Genomic DNA, 12,319 nt, shown 5'->3' on the forward strand with positions numbered 1-12,319 from the left:
ATCAGCTGCTACCAATGACAACATTCACCTCCTTCCCACTCCCCGCCCCTTGTTCTCTTATTCTTACCCTTCCCTTTTTTATTAAGTCTAGCATTTACCCAAGTACAGGGGGAGCTGGATCAGGACTGAAAATAAAGTCGCATTACATTCAAAAGGACCAGAATTTGGCATTTGAATATCTTCCTCTATTCCAAGATGCTTTTCAAAGGTCCCTTGGTTACATGCTGTCTTAGAAATATGTTTTAGCTTAACATCACAATATTCCTTAAATTCTTTCTCACCCCATCCCGCCATGGGGGGAATGAACAAGCAGCTGTGTGGTGTTTAGTTGCAGGCTGGGGTTCAACCATGACAAGGTAAAAGGCATCCCATTCTGAGTGATCAGCCTTAAATCAAGCACAATGTGCTTGTTATGCTCAGCTTTCCAGTACAGTTCTCCAATATCCAAAAGATATAGGAGGCATCTTCAGTGAATTACACTGACAGTGGAGGTGTCCACACATGCATAAGTAAACTATCAAAACAAGTGTCATGTCCAAAACTAGTGTCATGTCAGGGAGCCTTCCTGGCATGGAGTGCAACAGAGGACATATTCAAACCCCAGCTATAGAGCTTGTGACAATTAATCTGCTCAGACTAGGAAATTCTGTGATTCTAGCTGTACAGGAAGCTAACCTAAACAATCGTATGAGTTATTTCTGGCATTACCTATTTAGTAACAAACTTTCATAACAGATTACAGGTGTAATTCTATGATTAAACATGCATTTTCTTCAGACAAGTGTTTCCCTGCAGACAGCCAAGCTGACATTAACAAAGCACTAATACAAGCTCCAGAGAGAACCTGAGTTATATTACTTTTGACTCCAGTCAAAAACATAATGCTCCTTTTGTGTTCAAAGAGAAATTACCCGCTTATTGTAGAGCTTCTGCAACAACTTGCTTCTATAAGGCAGGCTGAAATTTCAGATGCAACTATATACCTTCTAAAAAAGGACTTCCAGGAAAAAGATGTGCTGCAGCAAGGAACATCACACTGAATGAGATTACTGCTTGTAAAAATATCTGTGATATCACAATCTTTAAAGTCAGGAGCACTGGTCTTTTAAACTCCAAACAGCTAGGCAGATATTCTACACCTACCACATGGAGTTTTAAAAACATGCATTTTAGGCTCACAGAATATAGCAGTAGATTAAGAGAAGTAGGACATTATGATTTCCATGAAAGATCAATAGACAGAGATTATCACATCAGAAAAAAACCACAAATGAAAATATGACTAAACTGTACCATTGTTTGCTGAGATCCAAGAAAGTTCAGAATCAGGATGGTAGAGACAGCTTTGTAAACGTTAATTCAAATGAGCTGTCCAAATTTATAAACTATGAACCAGGGCCCTAGGCAAACAGAGTTCACCAGTTTGGGGAGATGCTATAAGAAGTCTTCATCTTACCCAGGGAAGAAGGAAAACTAATGAACTGATAACCTAATGGCAGAGTCCCAGAAGTGTTAGGTGGAAAGGATCTTTACACATCCCTAACCCAATATCCCACTTGAAGCAGAACTACCATCAACACCTGATCAGATCAGCTGTGGTTTTGCCTACACCAGCCTTTAATACCTCCACAGAGGTGCCACAACATTTCTGGGCAACCAATTCCAGTGCTGCAATACCCTCCTAAGCTTCAATGGGAACCACCCAAGCTGCAGCTTGTGGACATGGGCCCTCATTTTCCTGTCTGCTACTACTGAGAAAAGCTTGGCTGTTTCATCTTTGTAACTTCCCTTCAAGTAATTGTAGGCTGCTATTTTTTTGCTACTTTAAAAATTTCCCACTAGAGTAGGAGACACTTAACAATGAAATAACTTTGGAAAGGAAAGAGAAGACTGAAGAGTCCAATTTTCAGTTTCCCCGCTAATTTACAGAATTTAATATAAAATACACAGTATAAAACAGAACATTTCATTAAAAACAGAGTTTAGTTAGAAGTGACATTTTGCATCCACACTATTTAAAGAGAAATAACTTTAGCCCTAGTGTTTGTGATTGCCAGCTCTCTATCCCTCCCAAGAAGTGAAATAATAAGTTTCAATGTAAGTCCCCCCCACCTTAAGGACAGGGTGAAAAAGGGGAAGAACTTAATGAGTATTATCTGCTCTTTTGGCAGTCAGCAGGTCTATGATTGAGAGAAAGAAAAGCCATACAATGTGTAAAATCCTGATTTCATTACAAAATAGAAATAGTTTCTGCCGAAACTATTAAATTCATTAATTTGTTATATTAATAAATTCATTAATTCATTCATTAAAATTAATTCTCATCTAAGTCTGTCATCAGTCTTAGATACTCAAATTTATGCTATTACAGGACACTTGTACTAGTCTGTTTCCTTAACCAAAACAAACACAGTCTAACTAGACTAGTATGTTTAAAGTTAGCATGTTCATGCCAAGACACTGCACTTTCACAGTTCTTTGATTTTCTTCCCTCTGCTTCTGACCACCTTTGGGCTATGTCTTCATAAAGCAGCTACTGAATCAACATACAGAAAATGTATATTTTGCAATATGCATTCAAGTTACTTTAAAGGTAAAATTTTGGGCCAACTAATCAATTTGGGGAAAAAAAATTAACCCATTTACCTCACTGAAGCCAAAACTCTTCCCTAGGTAATTCTTCCTAACTCTAAAGGTCAATAGATTCAATGAGGACATAATGTTACCACTCCAAACTACTTGTGTTCTTAGATCAAAACAGGCTAATGATCAGATCCAGGTTGGGTGCAACTCCACTGACTCTATACAGTCTCATACACTTTCAGAATAGTCACGGTAATGACAAGCAACAGCTGATCCATCCAAAACATGAAGCTGCTCATGTCTGAGTAAGAGTTGCCTAAACCCGGCCATTCTCATAAAAATCAGCATTTCCATACTGCCCCAGTCTTCTATGCACTGACATCAAGCTGCTGAAAAAGTACAGAGGTTTTTTACCCTCTTTCTACATAAATTTATCTTCTTATTAGCTGGCTTATTCAGCCTGTACTAAAAAGTTCAAGTCCAAGAAGTGCTGCAGTTTTATTTAAAGATTTTTTTAAAGAAAATGTATCATAATTTAGACAGAGACATGACTAGTATGCTTTTAATCTTAAAATATTTTCTATACAGCTATAACTTAAGGGGTTTGTGCTTATTTTCAGAGTACACTTAGCTAACAAAAATCTGCAGAATGACAATTTTGAGAAGAAAAAAGGAAGGAAGAATTCTAACACCACAATATTTGTAACATGAAACAGCTTTTTTCTAACCAGAGCTTGACCTTGCTTTTCAAAGGGAAAAGCATCAGTTGTGAAAAGGTGATGCCTAGTGAATTTCCCAACAGATAGAGGATGATTAGGACAGTGGGCAACATGAACTACTAAATGTACTGTGCGACACTCGCACTGAGCTCACTTTTAAGTAAATTGTTCAATTGCACCTTTTTATCAACGGAGAATAGATGAAGACATGAAGAAACATACTTAGTTGAATCCCACACTGGTATAAAGTTGTGTTTGCCTCAGTATAGCGAGTATGTGGGGGCTGTGTGTCCATTTCTTTTTCTAAAAACACTTGAATGCAGTTTTTAAGTTACAACAGTCAAAGTAAAAATGAGTGGAGAGGGCATGTAAAATGCAGAAAGCAGGAGCTGGAAAGCAGCAGTAGTCTGTCAAGCCAGTTATTTGTTTAAGCCCTTGTTTTCCCCTCACCACCTTATTCCCAAATCCAACTAATAGGGGAAAAAACATCAAACAACCAACAGCCAGTATCCCTGTGGAAGATTGGTATCTTCTATAGAAAGTTCAGCTGCAATGGTATTTGTGTTCCTTTAAGCCTCTGTTCGAGCAATGTCACTATGGAAACAGCTCTGTGATGCCCTGCACCTTATCAGGCCTTCTCTGTTTAAATTCTTTTCTTTCGTTCTCAACAAAGCCATTCATTGAACCTCAACTAATCCAAGATTCTGTTAGGGGTGACATTTTGGTTTGGTGGGGGTTTTTGGGTGGTGATGGGTTTGGGGGTTTTTTGCCTTCACTACTCTGACTCTTCCAAAAGGTTCTTTCCCCCACTAATGCTATCTGACAAGTTTTGTTTGACTCTCATCTCTTCAGTTCCTAGCTCAAAAATATTATGGCTGTATTTATTGCCAAGCAGATTCTATACATTTTTATACACACTTCCAAGTGACATAGTTTTCAGTGAAAATTCCACCCATTCAACAGCAACTTTTCCACTTTGGTTATAGCTGCTAGGAATCTGCCTGCATCTACATCAGATGTGCCTTTAAGTTCTCTCTAGAGAATTCCCAGGTTAGAGGTATAAAGGGTTACATCCCTGTAATACCAACAGTTTATCAGTTCCAGATGCATAAAGAATCCTAAATCCTGTGTTTACAAATTCCAACTATTAGAATACTTTTGGGGAACAGAGAACAGGAGGGGAGCTTGGAAGCTTCAAGGTCACTTTATGCAAATGAAAGAGGGCAAATCTTGGTTGTGCCCTCACTGGGCAAATCTGGTGTACAGACAAGAGCCATAGCAGTGCTTTTGCAAACTAAGCAAATGCTCTAGCCCCTGCAGTAGTAAGTGAAATGCATGCTATAATCCTCCCCATAAGTAGATATGAGCCAAACATTATTTAACCGTTGAGTTTTTATAATACTGCCCATAACTAACTTAAAGCAAGGCTACAAGAGACATATTAAGGGACTTTTTTGGTATTTTCCAGTGTGTGGGGGTGGGCAAGTCTTATCAGCCTGCACAAGAGTTTTGTGAAGAGGAAGATGGGAGTTATAAAATTTTATTTTATTCACTTCCTGCCTTCAATATTCTGGGTTGGCTGAGGAAGCAGAAGATACAGCAACACAGTAGCCAAAGACATGCTAGGCTCTCAGAGTTCCCAAGGTGGGTTGGTATAAATACAAAGACAATTCACAATAAGGAACTAATCAAAACCTCCTTATGACTTCCACCAGGACAAAGCAACTGTACGTATGTTTATGCTTTAAGAAAAGGTGAAACTGGAAGAAAACATACAACTCAAACATTCCCCCTTTATATATTTAGCTGTATTATTTCTAGGCTTTCATTGAGCAACTGTCTGATGGAGGCAGGAACATCACAATTCACAAGTAATATTCACTGGGGTACAGTTACTATTTCAAATGGAAATAAGAAGGGCTCTCAGGAACCTCATAGCAAGCTAGTTTCTTTCATGTTGTTGCTACTGCAAATTTCTATTTTCTTTACTGTTATAATATACCACCTAATAGCTTTTGTGAGGTGTAAAACATTACACATTGTAGTAATGGATTTTAAGTGGTATTTTCTGACACTTGCACAGCTTACTTTGGTTTACAGAGGAACAAGTTTGAGATATGGCAAAGGAGAGGACCTGCATACCTAAAGAAACCTTTACATGCATCTAACCATGGAACAAAAGACTTGTTTCCTATTTCCACACAGACCAGGAATTTGCTGTTCTTTTTCAACCCATACCAGGGAGAACCACAGCAAAGCAGGTAAACTCCCAGCTCCTAAATACAGCATTGCCTACCTAGAGACTGATGAAAAATGCATGACAAAAGCAACATAGTTCATAGAAAACAGTTTTCAGAGATCTTCTCAAATATGTTATGCTAAATTCCACTGATGTTCAACAGAACATAGATACTCCTGAAAAATGCTGCCTACACAAAAGAGGTAGACACCAAATAATAAATACATGTTCCAGCTTCATCCCTAGTGTACTAACAGGGAAATTTTTAATCTTTTGTCTTATTTATTTTTAGGAACTACTAGGCACATAAGATATTACTTTGTTTTTTCTTCTACCTCTCACATTCTCAAACTAATCATTCTTCACATCTCTGACAGCTACAACTCCACATCATCTCTTGTCATTGAAAGACTAAACACACACTGATTTTCAGGGATTTAAAAGGTAGGATATAAAACAGGGAACTAGGAAATACTGTGCAAATTTAATTTCTTGCCACAGCTCACCTTTCACTGGGAAAGATCAGAGCATTTCCAGGGACCCTGTGCATAAAGCCATCAGTGCCTCCAACCTCCTCTTGCACAGATGGCAAAGAAACACGACAAGAGGTCAGCCGTGACTTTGGAGAGGAACAGTTCTACACCCAAAGCTGCAGGTTTTGCAACCTAACTGGGTTAACTTCCATATGCGCGTACTCTACTGGTTCATTTTGTTTCTCACTGTAAACATCCCTCTGCTGGGTTTTAGCCCCAGTCTTGATAGCATACTGTTAGCAGATATTAAACAAAAATAAAATAGAAAAAACTTACATAAAACAATTCTGAGTAACGAGGAGCTGGGACAACCGAGGACACAAAAGTCATGGGTGGAAAATGAACAGCGAATATATTTAGATTTGAAATCAGAAGAATGCTTCCAATATGGCAGAGGAAGAGCTTCCCACTAACTAAAAGAAGCCTAATACCACTTAAAGATCGGAGTATGAAAGAGGTTGTATGGCACAGCTATTGTAAATAAGGCTGGACAGGCCCCCCTAGACCACTGGGTCTCATTTCCTGCAGGGATCATACTGAAGTTGGATACTTCCATGTACCACGTTATCTTTTCATTATGTCGTGCAGTTTCCTCAGATTACTGAGAGTTGTGCTTACATTTCTGAGGTCAGATCTGGGCAATTTGCCTTTAGCCTCATACCACTGAACACACTTCCCTTCTTCCCTCCCTGCCCACAACTTTAAGAATTAAGCTGGGAACATAAATCTCTAAACCAAGGAAATGTGAAATAGACAGACTAAACCAAGATGCTCCCCACCCCTCTCAAACATCTATAGCAATGAACCCATTTTGGAGTAATTTCTCCTGTGGAAGCCACTAGCCAATGACATTGATATGTATTTTCTCTCCACATTAATTCCATTTGGTAATCCAAACTCAAGGAAGACTTTGGTTGCTTCTCTATTTAGGCTGCTGTGGGTCCCCAGAAGACAACCAAAGTGGTGAAATGAATTTGGAACACTGGTTTTCCTCAAAAGCTTTCTCACAGAAAGCTTTAGAGATCCTTCCACTAGCAATTGCTCACCATACAGTTGCCATTAATTACTGCATGGGAACATTTGGCCAGATATACACAAGACAAATCACGCATTACAGATTTAGTTTAGTACTATGGTAGAAGGAGGTGGCTTTCTCCTGTTGTGTCTTGTATGCACCATTTCAAATTCCTATGGCATTTTTACTGGCCTGACTGTAGACAGAAGCCAGTAGGACTCAGTAGCAAAGCTGATAAAGGACAGGTCAAACTGAATTTAAGTGAAGTAGGTAAGTGGAGCTTTGCCAAAACCATGGGCCTCTCCCTACTACACTACAAAATACCAACCTAGAGGCTGTAGCAAGTTTAAACCCACCATTAAACCTGTGTATCAATGAAAGCCTCTATTTCATGGTCTAGAAGAAAATTAATTTGATGATTAAGAGAAAAACAGAGCTACAGCCTTGTTGGCACAAGCAGTAGAAGAACCAGTTGCCAGTCTTCTTGGAATGAGGAGGCATATTGCAATAAGAACCACATTTTCTGTAAGAAATCTCAGAGAACACTACTAACAAGTTGTCTCTAACATCTCAGATTTATAGCATGGCCTGGCTCAAAACCACTGCAATTTCAGAGCTTCCTTGCAACAAAAACTGTTATTAAAGTTTGAAGCTCTGGCCAAGGCTTTTATTCCTACCGCACTTTATTATCTCCCTCTCTTCTAGGGCTAGAAGTCCAACAGTACAATGGTCTCCCTATGTTATATGTTAAAACATGTGCAATAACAGTTCAGAGCTACAGCATCCACCTTCCAATAAAGCACTTTCTGTGCAAGCCACTGGGCGGTATGTGAGGTCCTGAGGTCAGCAAAACACATCATCTCATTCCATCTTGATCTCTTCTGACATTAAGAGAGATCAACAGATAAGAAAAGAAAATTGTGCCCTAGCACGTCCATAGGTAGAATCATGCATTTATCTGAATGTGGTGTGAAACAGTAACGCAATGGAGGTGGAGGAAAATTCCCTGGATTTTTTCCGATCTCATTCCTTATAAGTTATGATGCACAAAGTGTATGCAAACTACTGTTTGCGCAACGAACAGCTCATCTAGACATAGTTGAACTAGTTTTAAAATGAGTTAGTGGCCATGAAACAGCATAGCTTGCAAATCCCGCCAAGAAAGTAAGCTAGTTTTCAGTTTACTAGGATAGGGACTTCCCACTGAATACAGCTCCTTTCCCTTCAGATATGAAACATTTTTCTAGGAGCGAAAGAACTCAGATCCATCAGAGGAACTACATTGTGGCACTCCTAGTCTCCCAGATGATTCTTCTGCCCAACAAGTCTTCAACTTTCTATATTGATATATGGAAGAAATCCCCTTGTAAGGAAAAGGAGATTAGAGGTTAATCTTTGCTTTAACAATAAAAATAAAAAGCCAATTCACAAACCATTTCAGTCTCATGGGTTAAATGGAACCAGCTGTACACGGCCACTGTGCAAACAGAACAAGTGTGTCACTAAAAAGAAACTATTTCTTGGCAGCACAGAAAAGTGGATAGGACACTGCACTGTTGTCGCAAAGGGACAGGGAGGAGGGTTAGAAGGGACAGTCCAGTCATTCCAATACACTGGATACTGTCAGCAGTTCAGTTTAACCCCTTTCACACCTATAATGAGACTTATCAGTGCTACCTGGATGAAACAAAATGCAGAAAGACAATTCATTAACAGTCATGTCTCAAGAATTTCTAACAGCTGCTGGCTGCTGCCTTGACTGAACTCAAATCTCTGAATTTAAGTCCTGTGAAATCCAGTATTTGCCCCAAGAAACATGTCTGGGATTATCCCGTAGATTCCACATGCACAGGATACGTGCAGCTTCCAAAGACAGCTCCCTGCTAACTGAAGGAGGAGCAGGTATTACAGGGTTTTTAAGTCTCTGCGAGCAATATAGATATATCCTTTTACTGTATTACTCTATAGACTCCCATAAATCTACAGAATTCAGCTTACCACAAGGCTACTGTTTTTCAGAGCAACTGACCCAATGACTGGTATTTATTTGCAGACACAAGCTCCATTAAAAAAGAAAAGAAAGAAAAATCCACACTATTCCCCCCTCGTCACCACAAAGATGACATCTTATTGCCAATCTGCCTGCCAGGAAACCATCTGGAAACAATATCAATACCACAATCTATAGGCATCCCTCCAATGCATTAATCAGGTCAGAGTTCAGTAACTGACAGCATCTTTAAGAACTGGCTGTGGTAATAAAGCACAGTCAAGATCAATCCCCAGGGTCTAGTTAGTTCTTCTTCTCCTTTGGTGGTTTGTTTTTTTGGGGTTTGGTTTTTTTTTTTTTTTACTTTTTTCTTCAAAAAACATACAGCATTAGCATTTTTTCCCCAGTGTTTAGTTTTGAATTTACCATTTCAGAGAACTTCCAAGTGCAAGCAAGGCCTCTCAGTTTGGCACACACACACATATAATGGAAAATGTATATCACCGCACTGAAGCAAATGCAAGTCCTCTCACACATGAGCCAGGAGAGTCACAGGCTTCTGCCTTGACAGTAGAGTTATCCATATAAACCCCCAAAAGGGCATTGAAAAAGTCTGGAGAGAATTAAATAGGTCATTACAATGATTTGGAGATTGGGAAAGATATATGAATATATGTTTATTGTAGCCAAAAAGTATAGAGTTAGGTTATCTCAGAGAAAGACATACCAAAACCCAGGGGCTGGAAGCTAAAGCTGCCGAAGTCTCAATTTGAGAGTGTCTTTCTTCTAAATCAGGAAAAAAGTTAACAAATCAGAAGATGCATGTATGTGATTTTAGTCTTCTATCTTTCTGAATGAAGAAAGAGGCAGTTTTCTAGGAGATAGATTTTTAACAAGTTATTGAGTATAAGACCAGTGAAAAAACACACACTTCTGAAAAGCAGAAGTACAGCAAATCCCTCTAGATTAAAAAAACAAAACAAGCAAATCGCAACTATTCAGTTTTATCCGTTCAGTACAGCTCTCCATAAAAAAGTTATATAAATCACTGCACTGGAAGTAAGCAGCTGTTCATTATCTTGGACAAAACTCTTTGGGGGCAATGACAAGATCTTCCTCAGTGTTTGCACAGCAGCTGGCACAATACAACTCAAAGTTAATTGTCATACTACATAACTAATGCCAAAGGGAGCAGCTCTGAATTTAACTGGAACTGTTCAAAATAACAGCATCAAGTCCTGACATGGAACCTAAACTCAGGTTTTATTTTTACAAGTTGAGATTCAATATTTTTCAAACAGTTCAAGCTTTTCGTTTTTCTAGCAAGCTTTTTTTTTTTTTTTTTTTAGTTTACAGAAGTCTCTGTCTCCTGTAAGCCTGGAAACTTTGCAGAGCAGTTTTCCTATAGAGCATATTCAGATTCTTGTTTGAGGATGGAGAAGAACAAATAACTTTGTCATCTGGAAGGGTCAAGGTACAGGGAGCCCATGTAATAAATTTAAAGGGTGATTTTTATTTATTTACTTTTCAGGCTACAAACTTCCAAAGGTAGTAATAGCTTCAGGCACAGTTTATAAGCATCTAAGAATCTGCTTGGTGGAATAGCTATGGATAATAGGAGGTCAGAGTTAACCTCTGAAAACTATTTTTACATTAAGTCTCCCATTGTGGGGGAAAAAAACCCAACTTTAGCCTGCCACTAAATTAATGACATTTTGATATAATTAATCCAGTTGAGCCAACAGAACTACTATTAATGCAAGTACAGGGCAAAACCTTACATCAGAGACTCAGAGAACTGGGCTAAAAAATTAACCCAAAAATAATTCTCTGATGAGCTCCAGAAATTCCGCATATGAAGCATGCAGTTTAAAAGGTAAGAGCTTAAATATTTGATAATACCTAAACATTCTCGTGGGTATACTTGCATATATGACTTTTCTGTTTGGGTTTTTTTTTTTCCCCCCAGTATATTAAGCTAAATCTAGCTTAAGCCTACATTACAGGTAATGCAAGTGTACTCACTCAAGTTTTATTCAATGAACTCCTAAATTAATTTTGGTTAGAATAAGACAACTTTGGATTCAGAAGTTTCACCTTGCTTACCTTTTTTCAGGCCTTAGAGAAGTCCTTTCAAACTCCTTTCCCTCTGATACTTCTTTGTAAAGTGTTTTGAAACCTAGTGAGGAAAGTAGTAAGAACTATGTATTTGACCATACCATTTGAAAAACAGTCTAGTAGAAATCCTGCAAATAATTCACATTAAGGAATGTATTTTACAATTAAAAACCCTGAATTAATATGCTGTTGAAATTATCAATACCTATATATCAGTCAAGTGAAGTCTGGCTGAGTAGCTACATAAACCTACTAGTCTAACTGTAAAGTAGAAAATGATACCAAGCAAAATCCTTCTGAAGCCTGACACTGACACCAATTGCACAGCTAAATACCTCCATAGATGCCAGTGATCACAAGAGATCATGATAGCCACTGAAGTTTCATTTGATAAGAAATCACTCACGAGAATGGATTAATCAGATTCAGGACTGTAAGAAGTCTTCTGTATCAGGAAGTCCAGTTCCTCTATGTCACACAACTGTTTCACTTAACATTATTTCCCTTGCACATACTACAAAGTGATGAGGTACAGGTTTTCACCACAGATTTTACTCCAGTCAGCTTTGAAGAAACTGCTCTGGAAAATTTCACTTTCATTTTTTGCAGTAACTTTTAAAGTATACAACTCTACTTCATTATTTAGCTCCTTGTATGATGGGGAACTCCTGCAACTCATCAACAAAGTCATCATACAGAGACAGCATGTACATTTCCAACAGCTTTCTGGTCCAAGCAGATAAGTATTAGGCTTGAATCCAAGACAACAAAGCACAGACACGTAGTTAGATTTGAAGCAAGATTGGTCAAGCACTCACAGGTTAAGTAAAGGCTCAAACAGACAAGCTCTGCAAGTTTAGGTGTTTCTATTTACAGACTGCAAGGTGTCTGCTATAGCAGGGGACTGGATGTAGCCCAGAGTAAAAAAAAAACCACAACAAAACCAAAAACCACTGTGCTCCTAGTAAAAAGAATATATGTGACTTTACTGATACAGTGCAAACACAATACTAGGTTTATTCAGCTGTCTAGGTGTTATTGGTTAATATTAACTTCAACTAGCTAAGCAATATTAATCAACAATAACTTGTTTGTGTATCTTGTTTCAATGCTGGATTGCAT

At 38.4% G+C, this 12,319-nt stretch overlaps 1 protein-coding gene across 3 annotated transcripts in view; it reads right to left on the reverse strand.

Moving 5' to 3' along the window:
* Positions 1 to 12,319, reverse strand: part of MYLK (myosin light chain kinase) — a 211,969-nt gene that overhangs the window by 188,295 nt on the left and 11,355 nt on the right. Inside the window, exon 2 of one of the 3 annotated variants that reach the window (XM_075757074.1) lies at positions 11,186 to 11,258. The exons of the other annotated variants lie outside the window; for them this stretch is intronic. The gene's annotated coding sequence lies outside the window, so the exon portion shown is untranslated. The remainder of the gene's footprint in view (positions 1 to 11,185; positions 11,259 to 12,319) is intronic. 3 annotated transcript variants of the gene reach the window in all.

This window comes from Balearica regulorum, chromosome 6 (assembly GCF_011004875.1).
Source record: "Balearica regulorum gibbericeps isolate bBalReg1 chromosome 6, bBalReg1.pri, whole genome shotgun sequence".
Taxonomy (NCBI): Eukaryota; Metazoa; Chordata; class Aves; order Gruiformes; family Gruidae; genus Balearica; species Balearica regulorum.